A 17,904-nucleotide genomic window follows, 5' to 3' on the forward strand; every position below is an offset into this window, starting at 1 on the left:
TCTGTGGCTTGTTTTTGCATTCTCTAAACAGTGTCTGATGAAGAACAGAAAATTTTAATTTTGATGAAGTTCAGTTTATTTCTTTTATGTATTATACTTTCAATGTCATCGCTAAGAAATCTTTGCCTAACTCAAGGTCACAAAGGTTTTCTTCTAGATATTTTATACCTTTAAGATTTTACATTTCTGTCTGTGAATCATTTTGAGTTAATTTTTTATATAATATAAAGTGTGGATTGAAAGTTCCATATTGGCTTGGTTTGGGGTTTTTTTTGCATATGGATATCCAACTGTCCCAGCACTATTTGTTGAAAAGACGATCTCAGCTGAATTGCTCTCACACCTATTTTGAACATCAGATGTTCATATACGTGTTGGTCACCATGGACAAAACATCAGTCTGTGAAAACCAATTCTATTTCTATACATTAGCAATGAGCGATTGGTTGAAATTTAAAAATATATGCATCATTTGCAATAGCATTAAAAAGTATGAACCACTTATGCATAAATCTGACAAAAGATGAGAAAGAACTGTACATTAAAAACCACAAACCACTGCTGAGAGAAATTAAAGCAGACCTAAACAAATGGAGACATACACTATACTCACAGACTGGACAAATCAATAGGTAATCATTTGCTCCCCCCACCCCCACCCCAGTTAAAATTTCAGCAGGCTTTCTTGTAAAAATTAACAAACTGATTCCAAAATTCTCATGGAAATGCATAAGACCCAGTATAGCCAAAACAACTTTGAAAAACAACTTTCTCTGAGTGGGAGAAATAACACTTCTGATTTTGAGACTTACTTTAAGGTAACAGTAATCAAGACAAGGTGGTTATAGGGTAAAGATGAACAAAGGGCTAACAGAACAGTCTGCACCTAATGTTTCTGAATGAGCTTGGAAGGGAAGTGGATACAAATTATTAAATTTGCTACTTGGTACTATGATCCTGATCAGAAATTATAGAGAGAAGCCCATTCCTCATCACCAGCAGAACAAATAATACAGTCTCAGATATGTTCTGAGACTAGTTTGCAGTGCTAGCAGACACAGCAAATTGCTGTTATCTGTTCTTAGTCAAAAGCCACTTTTGGAGGGGAAACCCATCATCTTACACAAGAAGTAATTTACTTCTTAAAGATCCTCACAACCTGAAAGACTGCAGATAATTTGCCAAAAGCAGCTAAAGATGAGGATTTGTTTGAAGATAAATACACCTCACCAACCTGGGTTCTGTTGTACACGGTGTTAGTATGCTTTGGGGTGGTTTTACAACTTCTGTGTCTTTAAACATTTTTAAAACCACTTTTCAGAATTCTGGGGAGTTTTGCCCAAACCTTTCATTTTCTATTTCAGATCAATTTATCCAGTTATTATTGTTTTGTGCTGCTACTCATAGCAAAAAAAGTCATAAAAACTTAAATGCACAAATTATGGGATTTATTGAACTCAACGTAAATGTTCAACAGTGGAGGACTGCATAAAGTTGCTTTCAAATAATGTGCCTCATATTATTCAGTTTTTACTAGAAGATCTAGAAGTAGCTATCATTAAGTAGGGAGACACTATGGGGTGTGTGTGTGTGTGTAGCTGTCTGCCTTTTCTTATTTTTCTGTCATCATTTAAATTGACTTTGTAAAAAAGAAAATAAAGCTACAAAAGAAGTAGCTCAAAAAAGTTATAGAATTTGGGGTTTTTCAGAACCATTTTTTTACAATAATATTTTTTTGTTATGTTAGTCACCATACAGTACATCCCTAGTTTTTTATGTAAAATTCTATGATTCATTACTTGCGTATAACACCCAGTGCACCATGCAATACGTGCCCTCCTCACTACCCATCACCGGCCTATCCCATCCCCCAGCCCCCTCCCCTCTGAAGCCCTCAGTTTGTTTCTCAGAGTCCATAGTCTCCCGTGCTTCATTCCCCCTGCTGTTTACCTCCCCTTTCTTCTCCTACCGATCTTCCTACTTCTTATGTTCCATAAATGAGTGAAACCATATGATAATTGTCTTTCTCTGCTTGACTTATTTCGCTTAGCATTATCTCCTCATTAACTAATCGCAGCAGATCTTGTTTGGCAATGTTTTCATGACTTTATAATATAATTTTGCAAAGTGGAACCAATTTAGGGTTATAGAACTATAAAGTCACCATAGATAACATTCGTGCGTACGTTTTATACTAGTTTATACATACAGTTTATAGTTTACGATTTGTTTAAGCAGTTCCTCATTGCTAGAGCTGTGTACAGGCTGGATATTTAGGTTGTTTCAAAATGTCCGATGTTCTAAAAAGCACAGAGTAGGAACAACTGGATGAAAATAAGCTATATAGAGCAAAAAGGGCAAGGGAAAACTCCTCGAAGTCTAAAAAAAGGTGGCAGAAATGCTTCTGGGGATATTCATTTTCAATCGAATCAGTACTTCAACGAACTTGTTTTGGGCTAAAGCACTTTTGCCAAATTGATTTTACTAAATAGGGTGTAACTACGTAAATAAATGTATAAAATCCCCTAGTATATATACTCAGAGTCATATCCCTGTTACTCATTATACATGGTTGATGTTATCTGAATGTTTTCTACTAGGAAAGACTTGATTTTCCTCTGAGCAGTAGGGAGCCACTGAAGGTCTCTGGGCAGGAAGGACATTACTGGACCTTCATGGTAGAAAGATTACTTTTGTAAAGAATGTGAAGAGTAAACTGTAGTCAAGAGGGTCTGGAGGCAGGCAGCCAAGTTGGAGACTTTTGCAACAGTTCCTGTAAATGGTGATGAAATCCTGAGCCGAGACAGTCTCAATAAGGAAGAGGGGAAGGGGCAGATTTCCTCTTGAGTCTTACAAGCATAGAGTGTATTTCATTCTTTCCCTTTTGTTTGCTCTGTAGCCTATAGCACTCAACTGCTCCAAGCCCTCATAAATCAATATTGAAGGACCCCAACCAAGACGAATTCATTTACCACACAAAAGGTGGGTTGGGAATTTCAGTTAAGGAGCCTGAGAGAGAAAGACCAGGATTGATGAGTTAGAGATTATGGCGTGGGTAGAGCGCGTACTCACAGCGAGTGCCAAAAGGAAATGAACGTGTTGGCTTGGCTGGCATTTCAGCTAGAAAAATAATGAAGGAGAATGCATTGCTGTGAACATCGGGGCCTTTTGCTCTCGATGCATCAGCTCACAGCGAGCTCCTTGAGGGGGAAATTACATCTGATACTTCCTACCACACTTCGCATGCTGTAGACATAGAAATGGTAGAATAAGAGAAAAAAAATATTGGAATGGATTCTGACTCTCCTCAAAGGATGGGAGGGGCATGCTAACACGAAACCTTTTGAACTCTGGATATGAGACTAGGCCAAGGATACTTACTATATTACACTGCATTAGCCGACTTGATAAAGAAGTCTGGTTCACAAGTTCTGCAAAGTAGAGAAAGGTGTGGCCCTACACACTATTTAGGTGACTTCAGTTATGATCACTAGAACTTTATATGGGTGGGGTTTTTTTTTTTTTTTTTTGTCTACTTAAGAGTTTCTAAAATCCCAGAACCTCAAGTTTACAACTATTTACATTATTTCATCCATTTCTCTCTGTATATTCATAAGCCACTAACCCCCAGAAGGCACCCATCACGTACCAGGCTTAGCACTGTGGGAGTACCAGAGAACTTTGAGATATGTTCACCACCTCCAAAGAGCTCACGATCTGTAAATAAGGCAACACTTGCTTACTTGGAATATCTAAGGAACAATGTTAAGAGAAAATATAGAGAGAAATTATAATTGAAGTGACTGGGATCTCTAGAAAGAAAGGTTATTGATACAATCAAATGTATTATCTCCAGTGTCCTGATGAGAGAGTCTAGCTTTGCAGGGTAAATAACGGGCCATCATGTGGCAGATGGGGCCGGCTTCAGTATACCGATATCCTTGTGCATTCATATACCAATTATTATCTTTCTTCGAGGCCTGTTCACAATCTGCTAGACCACCAGCAGAATGACAGAGTAGATAATCTGAAAAATCCTCCTGCTACAAAACACCCAGAAATGATGAATAATACAGAGCAAATATCTACTAAAATCCAGACCCAATAAAAAAATGTAATAACTATTTAAAGCAAAAAAAAAATCTATTTTGGTGTTCGTAATATATGTAGAAGCAAAATGTATGTCAACAATATTACAAAGGCTGTGAAAAGAGAAATGGAAGGATAATGCTTAAGGTTCTTAAACTGTGTATGTGAAGCGGCGTAATGTCACTTGTAGGAGAACTGTGATGAGGTAAAGATATATACCATAAACCCTAAAGCAACCACCAAAATCACATGATCGAAAGAATTACAGTTAGTAAGCCAACAAAGTGAGTAAAACAAAATCATGAAATATACTCAAATAATCTCACGACAGGATCATCTCCATAGAAAATCCTACGGAATCTACAAAAATGCCCCTAGAATAAGTGAGCACAGCAAAGTTGCAGAATACACAGTTAACTTACAAAGATCAGTATATAAAATACTAGCAACAAGCAGTTAGAAATTGAAAAAATTAGAAAATACTGAAAAAAAACACCATTTGTGTTGACGTAAAAACCAGGAAATATTTAGGAATATATCTGACAAAAAAAATGTACAAAATCTGTAACCAAAAACTATAAAACGTTTCTCAGATAAATTACTGAAGATTTAAATAAACTGAGATACTGTGCGTATAGATATTAAAAAGATTCAATATTATTAAGATGTCACTTCTTCCCCAACTTGATCTATATAGATTTCATGCAATTACAATCAAACTTTCAACAGGATTTTTTTTTCTTTTGGGTAGAAACTGATATACTGATTCTAAAATTCATTAAGGGACCAAACTCAACTTTGAAAATGATTAACAAAGATTTATTATAAAGCTACAATAATCAACACAGTGTAGTATAGGCATCACGATTAACAGCAAATAGATCGATGGGACAAAATAGCAAGTCCAGAAATAAACCCACTCATACTTGGCCCTAGCTCAGGATCCTATACCAGCACCACTAGAGGTCCATACTGTGGGATAAGGGGAAGGAAGCTTTTTCCTACACAAAACCTGTAAAGATCCAGGGGAGAAGCTGACTGCAAGGAAGTAAGGAGCACTATAACTGAAAGCCCCAAACCCAAGAGCCAGACACACAGGGCCTGCCTAAGACTGGCAGGACTAGGACAACAGAAACTTCTCCTGACCCCACCACCTCCAGGCAAGCAAACACCAAGTAACAAGGACAGCAGTCACCCGCTGAGGGTGTGGTGGGCAGAAGTGTGGAGATAGCTTCTTGGGGTTTAGATACATAGAGAAGGACGAAAGATGAGGGTTGATTAGGAACACAGAAAAACCCTCTGGCCCTCCAGCACCCAACCTAAGCACAAGATAACACTACAGGAATTTGAAGCCAATGGTGTTCTGAGGCAACCTTAGCACAACCAAATCCAAACCCAATTCAACAACTGACTAGACCGACTCAATCCCCCCACACTGTCAGTCTCACCAAAGAAGTTTCCCATTTTCAAGCATAAATACTACTTACCTCAGTTCTATACACATAGTCCAGCATTCAATCAAAAATTATGTGACACACAAAAACGCAACAACAACAACAACACAATCCCATCATCAAGGGACAAAGCAATAAATAAGATTCAGAGATGACCCAAAAATCAGAACTATGAGACTAGCAGTTAAAATAAATACCACTAACCACTAAGGCTCTGGTGGAACAGATGGACGGTGTTTCTGAACAAATGGGGAATTTCAGCTGAGAGAGGGAAACTCTAAGAAAGTATCAAATGGAAATGTTAGAAATTAAAAAGAAACCCAACAAACAGTAACAGAGATGAAGAAAGGTTTCAACAAGCTTATCAGAACACTTGATGCAGCCAAGGAAAGAATCAGTAAGCCTGAATATAGGTCAGTAGAAATTACTCGAACAGAAAGGCAAAGAGAACAAGTGAGAGAGAGAAAAAAAAAAGTGAGACAAGGTATCCAAGAGCCATAGGACAACAGAAAATGGTCTAATATATGTGTAACCAGAATTCCAGGAAAAAAAGAGAATGGAGCAGAAGAAATATTTGAAGAGATAATAGTTGAGAATGTCCCCAAATTTATAAAAGATATTAAGCCACAGATCCAGGAAGCTCAGAGAACACCAAGCAGGATAAATGCCCACCCCTCTCCCACCCAAAACATACTCCCAACTAAACACGTTGTATTCAAAGCACTGAAAAGCAAAGATGAAGAAAACCTGTGATGAAGTAAAGATACATTACACACAGAAGAATAAAGATAAGAATTACAGCAGACTTCTTATCAGAAATTCCTCAAGCCATAAGAAAATGAATCAACATCCTTAAAATGCTAAAATAAAACAAAACAGGAAAACCTGTCAAGCCAGAGTTCTAGAACCAGGATAATCAGTTATCTTTTGAAAACTGAAAGCAAAATAAAGACTCTCTGACAAAAAAAGTGAAAGGATTCATCACCAGCAGACTCACACTCTAAGAAACACTTTAAAAAGTTCTGTAGGCAAAAGGATTATAATCCTAACAGAAACTTGGATCTATAAAAAGAGAAACTCCGGAAATGATTAAAATGGAAGCAAATAAAATATATTTGTTCTTTTAAATCACTCTAAAAAATATCTGACTGTCTAAAGCAAAAATAGCAAAGTATTGCATTTATAGAATATATAAAAGCAAAGTGTATGACAGCAAAAAAAAAAAATGGGAGGGAGAAATTCTAAGTAGCATTGGTAGAATTCTTAACTGTAGGTGAGGTGCTGTAATATTATTTGAAGGTAGCCTTTGATAAAATAAAAATGTATAGTGTACCTTAGTGAAACCACTAAAAATAATTTAAAGTGGTACGTAAAATAAGCCAATGATGACGATACAGTGGGATAAATAAGTAATAGTTAATCCGAAAGCAGCCAGGAAAGAGGAAACATGAACAATGATCAGATGGAACAAATAGAAAACACAAAGCAAGATGGTAGGCTTAAATCCAGCCACATCAATAATTACATTAAATACAAGTGATCTAAACACACCAATTAAAACACAGAGATTCTTCAACTAAATTAAAAAAAAAAAAAAAGCTCCACTATATGTTGACTACAAAATAGCAACTTTGAACATACAGGCAAAGATAGGTTAGAAGAAAAAGGATGGGAAAAGATATACCATGCAAACAATAATCAGAAGAAATCTGGAGTATTCGTATAAATAGCAAACAAAGCAGACATCAGAAGAAGGAATATTACCAGGGATAAAGAAGGACATTACATAATAAGGGGGTTAATTCACCCAGAAGACACACCTACCCAACAGAGATTCAAAACTCATAAAGTAAATCTGATAGAACTGAAAGAAGTAAAATACAAATCCAGGATTATAGTTAAAGACTTTAACACTATTCCTTCAGTTAAAAAAAAAAAAAGGGAAAAAAACGGTAAATATAGAGAAGATCAAAACTTTAATCTAACCGGCATTTACAGAAGACCCCCGTCCAAGAACCAGATGACACATTCTTTTCAAATACATATGGAACATTCACCAAGAGAGACCATACTGTGGGCCATAAAGCAAACCTCAACAAATTCCAAATCACTGAAATTACACAGAATATGTCCTGTAACCACAATGGAATTGAATTAGAATGCCTTAACAGAAAAGTATATGGAAAATCCTCAGGTATGTCAAAATTCAACAAAACGCTTATAAATAACCTATGGGTCAAAGAAGAAATGATAAGGGGAAAACAGAAAATGTTTTTAGTTGAATGATAATAAAAATACATTTAAATAAGTTATAATTTGTGAAACTCAGTTAAAAGAGATCTTAGGAAGAAAATATTAAGTGCTTATATTAGAAAATAAGTCTCAAATCAGTGATCTAAGCTTCTACCTGAAGAAACCAGACAACAATGAACAAATTAACCCTAAGCAGAAGGAAGGAAATTATAATGATAAGAGCAGAAATCAATGAAATTGCATGCAGAAAAATAGAGAATATCTATTAAACTAATGGCTGGTTATTTGAATAGATCAATAACATTATAAATCTCTAACCAGACTGATCAAGAAGAAAAATGAATCAACATGAATTACATTGGGAATGAAACATTGGGAAGGAAAAGGAACACCACTGCAGATCCTACGAATATCCGATGGGTCATATAGTTCTATTATGAATAACTTTATGTCTGTAAATATGACCACTGAGGTAAAATGTACAAATTCATTGAAACACGAATACGAAAGCCCATTCAGGAATAACCTGAGTTGTCTTAGATCTTAGAGGGTTAAAGTTGTAGTTTCAAACAACTCTAACAAAAAATTTCAGACCCAGATGGCTTCCCTGGCTAACTCTAAAGAAAAAAAAAAATCAACAAAGCTTTGCAAATTTGAGTGACGGCCAAATACTCAACAACAGCAGTGGGATGTTCAGCGAATGCAGAAGTCTATGCCGCACAAAACTGACATTTAAGAAAGATAGTGAAATAAAGACTCAAAGGAAGAGAAAATAATAACAGATCATGGCATTAAAGCATCTCTAAGGTTCTTGTATTGCTGGGGAGAAGGCTGTGGATGTCACATCTCCATGTTATTATGGATGTATGTTAGAGAGGTTAGTATAATCACTACATGGAGATAGGTCGCTTAACACAGAATGGTAACAGTTCTAAAGCACGGCCTCAACATATACGAGTGAAAAATGGTCAGAACTATCATAAAAATTAACAAGTATACAATCATAATGGAAATGTTTAACATACCTATTTGATGGATCAAATGTGAAAATAAATCAGTAAGAACACAAAAGTTGTGAAAACAATTAACAAGCTTGATCAAATATGGAACACTACGTCTAACTGAATAATACATGTTCTTTTCAAACACACAGAGAACATTTATAAAAACTGACTATGTGTTGCCAGGCCATAAAATCAGCCCTGATTCATTTCAAATGATAGTTACTATCTGACCACAAGGAATACAAGTCAGAAAAAAAATTACTAGAAAATTAACTAGGACAAAACAAAACAAAAGCACCAAACACCATCTTCTGCAAACTTAGAGCTGTAAGTACCGACTTTAGAAAATAAGGGAAGCTTCACATTATGAGCTAAGCATCCAACTACAGATATTATAAAAAAGCAGAATAGGGGTAGCGCCTGGGTGGCTCAGTCAGTTAAGCGTCTGCCTTCAGCTCAGGTCATGATCCCAGGACCCTCCTGGGATCAAGTCCCTCATCAGGCTCTTTGTTCAGCAGGGAGCCTGCTTCTTCTTCTCCCTCTGCCCCACCCCCACTCTCGCATGCACTCTCTCTCTCTCTGTCAAATAAATAAATAAAATCTTTTTTAAAAAGCAGAATAGGTCCAATAGAAGTAGAAAGAGCAACACGATAAGGATAAAAACAGATATAAATAATACTGAAAACAGATGTACATTAGAGAGATGCACAAAATCCAAAAGTTGGTTCTTTAAAAATATCTACTCAAATGAAAAAACCTCTAGCAGAATTAATCAAGAATAAAAGAGAATGCATAAACAAACAATATTAGGCATGTAAAAGAGGGCATAAATAAAATATTTAAAATACCTTTATGCTAATAAGTTTGATAGCGTAGATGACAAATCCTTATTTAAAACCAAAACAAAACAATTTACTGGGATGCCTGCTTGGTTAAGCGTCCAACTCTTAATTTCCACTCAGGTCATGATCGAGCTCACATTGGGCTCCACACTCAGCGTGGAGCCTGTTTAAGATTCTTCTCTCCCTCTCCCTCTGCCCCTTCCCCCTCTAAAAATAAACAAACAAAAAAACAATTTACCAAAACTAACTCAAGAAGAAATAGAATCAATAAACCTAAAGATTCACTTTCAAAACAGGAACAAGACAACGTTTCACACCATAACCCCTCCTCTTCAACCTTATACAAGAAGTCCAAACCAATATAGGAAGACAAGAAAAACAAACATTATAGATTGGGAAAGAATGTTTCAAGCTCTCATTATTCTCAGACATATGACTGTTATCCCATCATAATAATTTGCAGATAAATTATTAAGGATTGAGCTAGATTACTGAATTAAAAGTCAATATTCAAGAATCAGTATTCTGTGTACCTGCGCAAAGCACTTTGATAATACATATTTTTAAAAGATGACATTTACAAAGCACACCTCCCTGCCCAAAATTAAGTACCTAGGAATAAATCAACAAAAGATACATTACTCCCTTATCTAGAAAATCATAAAACTTTTTGAAAGAAAACTTAATAAGTAAAGAGATATACATTGTTTTTGGATAGGAAGACTCGATATCTTAAAGATGTCAATTCTCCCCACCTCTATCCTTGGATTCGGTTAAATTTCAATAAAAATACTAACAAGATTATTTGTGGAAATTGATAAATTGGTTCTAAAATTCATATCAAAAAGCCAAGAATAGCCAAGAAAATATGTTAAAAGAACACAAGGATGAAAGGGGTTCTTGCTCTAATATCTAATAAAGTATTAGGACTTACTACCTAACTTACGGTGTAGAGATAGAAAAATAGACCAACGAAATAGAATAGCCAAAATAGAGACAAAATATGGAAACTTAATTTATGATAGAGCTGAAAAAGATGAATATTTATAATAAACCTTAATGAAATAAGTGACTATCTTTGTTTAAAAAAGAGAAATTGAGGGGCGCCTGGGTGGCTTAGTTCGTTGAGCATCCAACCCTTGATCTTGGCTCAGGTCTCAACCTCACAGTCATGGGTTCAAGCCCCATGTTGGGCTCCACACTCGGCATGGAGCCTACTTAAAAAAAGGAAGGAAAAAAAGAAATTGTATTCTTCTCTCACATCGTACACAAAAATCAATTGCATAATGACTCAAATTTGAAAGGCAAAAATATAAAACTCCTAGAAGAAAAAGTAGGAGAATCTCTTTATAACCTTGAGTTAGGGAAAACCTCTGGAGTAAGACACTAAAACTCTAATCTTAAATGTAAAACACTGATAAATTTCACTACATTCAAATTTTAAAATTTCTATTCATCCAAATGCACCAAAAAGAAAATAAAGACAAGCCATTATCTGGGAGAAGGTATTTGTAACTTAACCAAATAACAAAAAAATTAGTATAAGAAGGACACAAAAAATATAATAAGAAACAAAAGACACCTAATAGAAAAACTGACAAAAACATACAGGCATGCTATTGATTAAAAAACATACATGGTTCGGGGCACCTGGGTGGCACAGCGGTTGAGCGTCTGCCTTCAGCTCAGGGCGTGATCCCGGCGTTATGGGATCGAGCCCCACATCAGGCTCCTCTGCTATGAGCCTGCTTCTTCCTCTCCCACTCCCCCTGCTTGTGTTCCCTCTCTCGCTGGCTGTCTCTATCTCTGTCGAATAAATAAATAAAATCTTTAAAAAAAAAACAAAAACATACATGGTTCATAAACACATCAAAAGCTGCTCAACCTCACTGATAACAGGGAAATGCAAATTAAGTCCCATGAGATACCAAGTCACATACACCAGTTTGACAAAAATTAAGACAGACAAATGTTAGCAAGGTTGTGGAAAAATACCTCACCTACTGCTGGTAGAAGTGTAAATGGGTACAGTCACTTTGGAAAACAATTTGGTATTATCTAGCAAAATTGATAATGTGCACGTGCTACATCCCAGCAATCCCTGTTGCTAAGAAAATACCATAGAGAAACTCTCTCACGTGCACCAAGAGAGAAATACAAGAAAATGCCTAGCGTTATTATTTGTAATAGCAAAAACACTGGAACTAATCCAAATGTCTAACAATAGTAAAAATGGATGAACTGGAATATCCATACAATACTTTAATACCTAAAGTGGATGCACTCCAGCTACATGCATCAACATAAATAAAAAACATAACACTGTGTGAGAAGCATAGTAGAGAAGAATATATGTAACATGATTCAACTTATAAAAATTCAGAAACATAAAAAGTAGATACTATATTATTTGGGACTAAAAGCAAAGTCATGATTATTACAAACATCAGCACAGTGTTCATTTCTTGGGGAGATAAAGGGGAGGCATGCAGCTGGGGAAGGCACTCAAGTGGCCTCTAAGTTACTGGTGATATTCTATTTCTTAAGCTGATTGGCATATACATGAGTCTTCATTTATAATTAATCCTTAAGCTGTTTATGTATTTTATATACTTTTGTATTTGTGATTTACACTATAAGAAGTGTTTTAGGCATGTACAGAAGAGGAAGAGGGTGCTGAGAGGAGGGGACGCTGAAACAGCCAACCTTCTCAAATACAAATTCTGTAACTGATTATTGACTCACTCTGGTAAAATACTTGTCAGCACTAAGTGGATTTAATCAACTGCAAATTATCAACATGCAAACATTTATTCAAAAAATCCACAGAGAAACTAAAAATCAAATTATAGCCTGCTAAAGAGAAATGAGTGAACTAAAAGATAAGTCTGAAGATATTACTCAGAGTATAGCACAGAGAAACAGATGGTGAATCAGATAATTTAAAGATATGAAGGACAGAGCTATGGGATGAATGTATCCCTCCAAATTCATATGTTGAACCCCTAATCTTGAATATGATGATATTTGGAGGTGGGGCATTTGGAAGGTAATTCCTTTTAGACGAGGTCATAAGGGTGCAACCATGATGGGATTAGTGTCCTTATAAGGAGAGGAAAAGCCCCAGAGGTCTCTTTTTCTTCACCATGTGAGAATAAACAAGAAGACAGTGGTCTGTAAACCACGAAGTGGGCCCTCACTAGGACCCAACCATGCTGGCACCTTATCTTGGACTTCCAAGCTCTAGAACTAAGAGAAAAAAATATTTGTTGTCACCCAGTCTATAGTATTTTGTTATAGCAGCCTGAACTAAGACAAATAGAATAAGGACCATGATTGGGGTTCCAGAAGATGGTAATAGGGACAATGATGAAGAGGACATAAGGAGATAATGGCTGAGTATTTTCCAGAAATGTCAAAGCCATCAAAGACACCAAAGATCAAATCTGGGAACCACCACCAAGCAAGATAAACAAAAAGAAACCCATACCAAGAACCACCGTGATGACCCTGCAGAGTCCCAAACCAAAGAGGAGATCTTAAGTGTCCTGAGAGAAAAGACAAATTGCTGACAAAGAAACAATAGACACACGGTGGGTTTTTTAATAAAACACCAATACTAAAAGCTAGAAAGCATCGAAGTGCTGAGGAGAAAAACCATCTGTGTAGAATTTATTCAAAACAGTCGGGTGAATTAGGATTCTGGGAAGATGGTAGAGTAGAAAGTATAGGGAATCTGTTTCCTCACCTGGACAATGGTGGCACTGGCTGAAGCTGTCTCATAGAACTATTTTAGAAATCTGGAATCTATTGAAAGCTTGCAACTTCCAGGGGAGACTTGGAAGGTAAACAGTGGTCAGTTTCAGCTCTTTACAAAGGAGCAGCCACCCATCCACCACCCCCAGCCACATGGCAGGCAGTTGCGTATGTGTTCCTGGAGCAGCCTGCACACAGCTTGCGGGAGCCAGGGCAGGGCAAAAAGGACCCTGTCCTATAAATATCAGGGATCCGTGCTGTGATTGCTGATTGGTGCTTCTGATCACAGACATGCTGCCAAAGAGGTGGGAAGCCATTGTTGCTGCACCTCTCCCTATTGTTGCAAGCCCCTCCAAAACCAGGTGAAGTGACTTCCAGGGGGATTTAGAGAGCCAGCACCCTTCTTCCCCCCCCTTCTTTTTTTCCTCTTTTTGGGAGCCAGACATTAAAGACTCGGACATTCATAAACTGCATATTCAGGGAAAAATAGAAAGTGACCACGCAAGCTCAGAGAAACATTTAGAAAGGACCTGAGTAGACCTTAAGATTATACCTCAGGCTGACCTTTGGCACAGTGACACCCTGCAACAATCAAAAGAATAAATAAATAAATAAATAATAAATAATAAATAAATAACAGCAAACCCAGAGATATGGGCAAAACTAGTTTCCAGAGTTACCACATTATTAGATTCAAATGTTCGGTTTTCAATAAAATAAAGTCACAAGTCATAGAAAGAAACAGAAAAGTACGACCCAGTCAAAAGAAAGAAATAAATCAACAGAAATTGTCCCTGAAAAAAGACAAGATGGCAGATATACTAGGCGAAGACTTAAAACACCTGTCTTAAAGATGTTCAGGGAACAAAAGGAAGATTGGAGTAAGTGAAAGAGAATGAAGTATGAACAAAATGGAAATATCAATAGAGAGGGAACACCTAAAAAGAAATCAAAAACAAATTCAGGAGATGAAATGTACAATAACTCAAATGACAATTTCACTAGAGAGATTCAAAGGCAGATTTGAACATGTAGAAGAAGAATTAACAAATTTGAAGATGGAAACCATAGAAATTATCAAGTCTGAGAAAAAGAAAGAAAAAAGATTGAAAAAAGGTAAACAGAGCCTAAGGGTCCTATGGGACACCATCAAGAGACCAACATTGTGTTAGTCTTAAAAGAAGAAGTAAGAGAGAAAGGGGCAGAGAGAATATTTGAATAAAGAAAGGCTGTAAATTTCCCAAATTTGATGAAAGACATGAAATAAACCTCCAAGAAACTCAATTAACTTCAAGTAAGATGAACTCAGAGACCTTCACCAAGACACAATAGAATCAAACTTTCAAAAGCCAGGGCCAAAGAGAGAATCTTGAAAGCAGCAAGAGAGAAGCAAATCCTCATATACAAGGGATTCCCCAATAAGATTATCAGCATATTTCTCATCAAAAACTTTGGAGGCCAGAAGGCAGTAGACCAATATATTCACAATGCTAAAAGAAAAGAACTGCCAACCAAGAATCCTATATCCAGAAAAACTGTCCTTCAAAAGTCAGGGAGAAATTAAGACATTCTCAGATAAGCAAAAGCTGAGGGAGTTTACTACCACTGGACCTGATCTGCAATATATGCTCAGAGTCCTGCAAGGCAAAACAGAAGGACACTAGCCCATAGCTTGAAGCTGTATGGAGAAATAAAGATCTCAATAAAGGTAAATTCATGGGCAATTATTAAAGCTGGTATTACTGAACAATGGTTTGTAACTGTACTTTTTGTTTTCTACATGATTTAAGAGACTAATATATTTAATGAAAAAAATTATTATAAAAGGTAATATTAGTGTAACATTGGTTTGTAACTCCAAATCTTGTTTTCTACATAAATTAAGCAACTAATGCATTTTGAAAAATTATTAGCTTATGTCTTGGGGCACACAATGTATAAAGATGTGATTATGTAACATTAACAATAGTGATGGAGCTATAAAAGAGCAGAGTTTTTATCTGTCATTGAGGTTAAGTTGGTGTGAATCCAAATTAGAGTGTGATAACTTTAGGATATTAAATGTAATCCCCATGGTAACCACAAATAAAATAGCTATAGAACATACACAAAAGAAATTAGGAAATTTAAACATTTTATGACATCATATTGACTAAACATAAAAAAAGATAGTAATGCAGAAAATGAGGGGCAAAAAAGCTGTAAGGCACATGGAAAACAAAGAGTTAAATGACAGAATTAAGTCCCTCCTTATCAGTACTTTAAATGTAAATGGATTAAACTCTTTAATGGAAAAACAGAGATTGGCGAAACACACACACACACACACACACACACACACACACACACGATCTGATTATGTGCTGTTTACAAGAGACAAACTTAAGATCCTAAGACACAAACAGATTAAAAGTGAAAAGACACAAAAAGATATTCCATGAAAACAGCAACAAAAAGACAGTAGGGATGGCTATACTAACTAATATCAGACAAAACAGACTTTAAATCAAAAAAGTTTAGAGACAAAAAAGGACATTATATATTAATAAAAGATTCGATATAGCAAGAAAATATAACATTTGTAAATATTTATGTATCTAATAACAGACCACCAAAATATATATTCTTTTTAATCCACATGGCACAGTTTCCAGGATGGACCATATGTTAGGCCACAAATTATGTCTCAATAGATTTAAAAAGACAGATAGTATACAAAGTATCTAATCTGATCATAGCAGGATGAAGTTAGAAATCAATAACAGAAGGAAAACTAGAACGTTCACAAAATTGTGGAATGAGACAATACACTTTTAAACAACCGAAAGATCAAAGAAGAAATCACGGGGAAATTAGAAAATACTCAGAGATGAACGAAAAGGAAAACGTACATACCAAAGCTATGGAACATAGAAAAGTGGAGCTAAGGGGGAAATTTATAGCTATCCATGTGTACATTAAAAAATAAGAAAGATCTAAAGTCAACAACCTAACTTTATACCTCAGGGCACTAGAAAAAGAACAAACGAAACCCAAAGTTAGCAAAAGGAAGGAAATAACAAGGATTAGAGCAGAGATAAATGAAGTAGAGAATAGAAAAACAAGAAAATCAATGAAACCAAAAGTTGGTTCTTTAAAAAGATCAACCAAATTGACTAACTTTTAGCTAGATGAACTAAGAAAAAAAAAGAGATGGCTTAAATTACTAAAATCAGAAATGAAAGTGGGGACATTATTACCAATTCTATAGAACTGAAAAGGATTATAAGAGTACTATGGACAATTGTACACAAATAATTGGATAACCTAGATGAAATGAACAAATCCCTAGAAACACAATACCTACCAAGAAGGTAGAAAAAATTAAAGAGGAGGGAACATTTCCTTACTCAGTCTGAGGCCAGCATTACCCTGATACCAAGGCCAGATAAGGAAACTGTAAGAACAGAACATTACAGACCAATATCTTGTATGAATATTGATGCAAAAATCCTTAACAAAATACTAGTAAACTGAATTCAGCAATATGATCCTTTTAACCTGAGCATACACCATGACCAAGCGGGATCTACTCCTGGAATGCAAAGACGGTTCAACCTATGATACTTGATCAGTGTAATATTAACACCCCATTAGTAGAATGAAGGGAGAAAAGCACATGAGCATCTCAACTGATGCAGAAAAAGCATTTGACAAAATTCAACACCCTTTCATGATGAAACAAAACACTCAAAATACTAGGAATAGAAGGGAATTTCATCAACATAATAAAAGCCATACATAAAAACCCACAGTGAACATTATATTTGGTGGTGAAAGACTGAAAACTTTTCCTCTAAGATCAGGAACAAGGCAAGGATGCCTGCTTTCACCACGTCTACTCGACATAGCACTGAACAACCACAGCAGTGAGGCAAAGAAAAAAAATAAAAGGCACCTAAATTGGAAAGGAAGAAGTAAAACTACCTCTGTTTGCTGATGGTATGATCTTATATGTAGGAAACTTTAAAATTCCACAAAAAACTGTTAGAACTAATACATTAATTCAGTAAAGTAGCAGGATACAAAGTCAACATACAAAAAATCAGTTGCATTTCTATACATTAACAGTGAACAATCTGAAAGAAGATTAAGAAACAATTCCATTTTCAATAGCACTAAAAATGATAAAATACTTAGGAATACACTTAACCAAGGAGCTGAAAGACCTGTGCAATGAAGACTACCAAGCACAGCTGAAAGAAATGAAAGAAGACACAAATAAATGGAAACACATCCCATGGTCATGGATTGAAAGATTTGATGTTATTAAAATGTCAATACTATCCAAAGTGATCTACAGATTAATCCAATTCCTATCAAAATCCCAATGATGTCTTTTGCAGAAATAGAAAAACCCATCCTAAAATTTATATGGAATCTCAAGGTATCCCAAATAGCCAAAACAATCTTGAAAAACAAAACTAGAGGGCTCACACACCCTGATTTCAAAACTACTACAAAACT

General features: G+C 35.8%; 2 protein-coding genes across 2 annotated transcripts in view; one reads left to right on the forward strand and one right to left on the reverse strand.

The window, feature by feature from the left end:
• Window positions 1-17,904, forward strand: part of IL15RA (interleukin 15 receptor subunit alpha) — a 59,842-nt gene that overhangs the window by 2,925 nt on the left and 39,013 nt on the right.
• Window positions 1-17,904, reverse strand: part of FBH1 (F-box DNA helicase 1) — a 111,056-nt gene that overhangs the window by 1,092 nt on the left and 92,060 nt on the right. The window lies entirely within an intron of this gene.

The sequence above is a fragment of the Ursus arctos genome, unplaced genomic scaffold (genome assembly GCF_023065955.2).
Source record: "Ursus arctos isolate Adak ecotype North America unplaced genomic scaffold, UrsArc2.0 scaffold_30, whole genome shotgun sequence".
Classification (NCBI taxonomy): Eukaryota; Metazoa; Chordata; class Mammalia; order Carnivora; family Ursidae; genus Ursus; species Ursus arctos.